This window comes from Salvia miltiorrhiza, chromosome 2 (genome assembly GCF_028751815.1).
Source record: "Salvia miltiorrhiza cultivar Shanhuang (shh) chromosome 2, IMPLAD_Smil_shh, whole genome shotgun sequence".
In the NCBI taxonomy this organism is placed as follows: Eukaryota; Viridiplantae; Streptophyta; class Magnoliopsida; order Lamiales; family Lamiaceae; genus Salvia; species Salvia miltiorrhiza.
The window spans coordinates 57,794,307-57,798,398 of NC_080388.1; positions in this window are offsets into that span (position 1 = coordinate 57,794,307).

Genomic DNA, 4,092 nt, shown 5'->3' on the forward strand with positions numbered 1-4,092 from the left:
GCCCTCGCCCAGAGGTAGAAGGCCAGGTTTTGACCCAAGTTTCGTTGACAAGGAATCGATCGAGCTTACTTTTGCATTTTCCATTTGGCTGATACCAGGTGAATTTGCGTCCAGAGGTTTTAATATCAAACAACTCGCTGTTATTGATGAAGGAGTTGAAGGCTATCATCTCATGACACCTTGAGTTGCAGCCGAGCCCAATTCTTTCCCCCGGCTCTCGTATCGCATTGAAATCCCCCGCAATGCATAGACACACATCCTTATTCTGGACAACCACATTGCAGAGTGTGTCCCAAAGAACGAATTTTTCTGCAGCATCAGTTGGGGCATACACGTTAACGAGGCAGCAAAGGATGTCCTCCGGGATCCACCTGCCGTTCACAATCACAACCCCTTTAACGTCCCAGCAACTAGACATCACAAAATTCTCCTCATTCCACGCGCAGAGGATACCCCCTGATCTGCCGTCCGCGCTTCTCGCTGTCCATTCAGTTGAATTCGATCCCCACCACCCAAAACAAGCTTTATCTGAGACAGACTCCATCTTGGTTTCTTGGATAAGAAAAAGATCGACTCTGTGGTTTCTAATAAGGTCTCCAATTTCCCTTTGTTTGGCCGCATTCCCCAAGCCCCTGACATTGTAAGAAAGTAAATTCATTGATTAATAATACCTCTATCTCCCAGCTCCTCTCCGTTGTTTATCTCTGTGTCGATTTGTGAAAGTTGCGCTGCCATTTCCTCATCCTGGACGTGGCTTGAGAGGCCCAAATTTTTTCCCAAGAGCCAGGTCCTCATCCCTTCCTCCATCGCTTCGGTTTCATCTTCCCCCTTTTCTGGAAGTCCTGGGTCTCTGTCACTGGACGGAGCGACCTCTGATTCCGTCTCCTTTTCAGATTCGATCTGGGCGATGAAACTGCCCCACGTCTTTCTTTGGTTCATAGAGTTTGTCGCCCTCCTCTTTTTCTTGAGGTTCTTGGTAGCCACTCGATGCTCCATACTCTTCCTTCCTCCTTTTTTCCTCACGTCGTTCTTCATCTCTATTTTGCTAGAGGCCGGAACTTCATTTCCTCGGTTATCCTGGGATGCCGACTCCTCGGCGCTTGTGGGGACCGGGGACGCACTCCTCCCCTGCTCAGATTCCCCCGGTAGGCCGCAGTTGAGGTGGTCGAGATCTCTAGAAAAATGGGTTTCATTCACGATAGATACAGGGGTAAAGTCCTCATCGCGGTCAAGGGTTCGGCGATCAGGAGGAAAAAGCTGAGTGTTGTTTTGGTCTTCATCACAGTCGACATGGGCTTTAAGGACGAGGGCTTGGGGGTAAGGTAACTCCTGGGCTTGTGTACTGGGATCAGTGGCATAAGAGGTCCCTTGGGCTTGGGCGATGACCTCCCCAAGAATTGATGGGCCGACTTCACAAGGAGTTGGGCTCACTTGTCCTTGTAGCAGGTCCAGGCCCACTGGGGCAAGATTTGTCTCCTGAGGAATAGAGTTAGGTAATAACCGCGCCGTCTTCCCGACAAAAGCTTCCTCGAAAGACGAGTCCACTTCATTATTGCGTGCGGCACACGAAGAGACGAAGACCTTTTTGCATGCGGGAGATGAAAGGCCGCCGCCCTTGGTAACTGAAACGTCGTCATGCTCCGCCTGAACATCAGCTTCCGATCCGATAACGGCGATAGCCGGATCCGTAGAAAACTCATCCCACGGCCAATCTGAGTCATCCTGATCATCAACCGTAGTCGCCGAATCGCCAAGGGAATCAGATTCCGGAATTTCTTCCACTCGAATCCTGAAGGCGGCTCCGTCGATGATGCATGCAAGGACGCAGCCGACCGTCTTTAACCCTGTAGAGATTTGGATTCTTGCTTCGTCAAGGCGATCTTTTCTTGCCGTTTTCTCTTCGATCTTGAGGAGAAGCCCGAACTTTGCACAAGCCGTATGGAAGAACCTAGAACTCCACGCATGAAGAGGGACACCTCTCCATCTAGTCCAGACAATCCTCTGATTGTATACATCGACGTACTCCCACGGTCTAGTCCATTGAAACCAGAAGTTGCTCCATTCATTGAATTCGACAAGGGATTTTTCCACTGACTGGTGATTTGCCTTCTGTATTAGAACTAAGTTTCCGCCCAAAGACTTCACCGTCATGCATCCAGAGCATTCGTTATTTATTTCCTCTTTGATCTCCTCCCAAATAAAATCATTTTTGAGGAAGCCGGTGAAGGCTCCCTGAATCCATTCTTTTTCACCTTCCTCCGTTTGGAACTGCAGGACTTCGTCAGCTGGTGGTGACGTTGTTTTCTCCCCGGTCAGCGCTTCCTTGAAAGATCTCCCTTCCGTCCTCCTCGCGAGCTTTGGTGTTATCGCTACTGGAGGCTTCATCCAGCCATTCTCTTTTTTCTCTGGAGTCATTCGTTCACCCACGACTTTCCTTCTTCCGAATCTGGGCTTGAACACTCTTAACTTGTAGCTTCCGATCCATAGCTCATTAAGCTTCTCCAAAAGTTCATCCTGGTCTCCATCATCGTTTCAATACTATATCATTTTTTTTTCTCATCACCAATTTGTCCATGTTTCGAACTGAGTCAAACCTTGACGTGGGGAAAATTAAAAATCATGTGCAAAATAAAAATAAAAATCTCCAAAATACGTATTTTTACATATAAATAATCCTATATAATTATATATGAAGTCAAATCAAACCACAAATTAACTACAGTAAATGAGGAAATTTAAGCTCCTTTGAACTCACTATATATAAAAGGGAGAATCACTTTCTATAATATTTTCCTGCCAAAACTTTACTATACCATCATTAATTAATAATAAATATTAATTCAATTATTAATTTCATTAATATGTATAGATAATTAATTTGCTCCAAGAATTTTCCATATTTAAGTTACCATGCCAACTCAATTAACTCAATTTTATTTTTTGTTTGATAAAATATTATTATAAAGTTCTTTTTTTTAGAAATACAACATAAAATGTATATCAATAAATTATTTGAATGAATGCTGGTGAGATATACGTCCACACGTGTGTATATATCGAAAAATTTATTAATATTTTTCATGTATATTTACTACCTCCGTTCACACTAAATGTACTCATTTTTAAATGGCACAAATTTTAATAAAATGATTGAGTGCATTGTGAATGGAGTAGGGATCACACTTTATTATAAGTGGTAAACTTGTCAAAAATAAAATGGGTATATTTATGATGGACGGACCAAAATAAGAAATTGATACATTATGGTGCATGGAGGGAGTATAAACTTTTTGAAACACATCGCACTTTCATTTCTTGCAATAAAATAATCATTATTGTCTTAGAATATTTTAACTATCTAAAGAATATAAATTTAAAATAAGTATTTATATAAATGCGATGAAGTAGTTTTAAAATATTTTTTTCAACTTAAAAATTATAAAATATGTACTGATTCAATATATATATACGTATAACTAAAACAATATTTAAACAATTAAATCAATACCATATTATTAAATTTGTATTACAAAACATAAATTTTAAAAATATTTATATTTATTTATAATTTAATTTTTAAAAAATATAAAATATTTCCCACAAGGACAAATGGAATTTTAGAAAACCAAAAAAACCAATATTAGATCAACGACCTTTACATGCTTTTGTTGCAACATATATATAGCTACTTTAGCCCTCCAACAACGACCTTTACATGTTTTTGTTGCACTGTATTGACAGAATCTTTTGTTGTATTTTTAGTCCAATATTCATACGAAAATAGCATTTCAATAATTATATATACTGATTTATTACTCGGCTAGATTCTCATATATATTTCGATATATATATATATATTAGTTAATCTTCTATATTAGATCGAGTTTGACATGATATACATGCATATTGTTGTGGTGAATTTTATCACAACAAATTAAATTATTAATTTAATAATTAAATCACGAAAGTTGGTGCAATATGAGAATCTAATCGAGGAATAAGCGAAATTCTAAGGGAAACCTTAAAGTTGAAGCTTCCCAATTGAAAATGGTCGTAAACTATATATGAACATCACAAACCAAAATAACGACT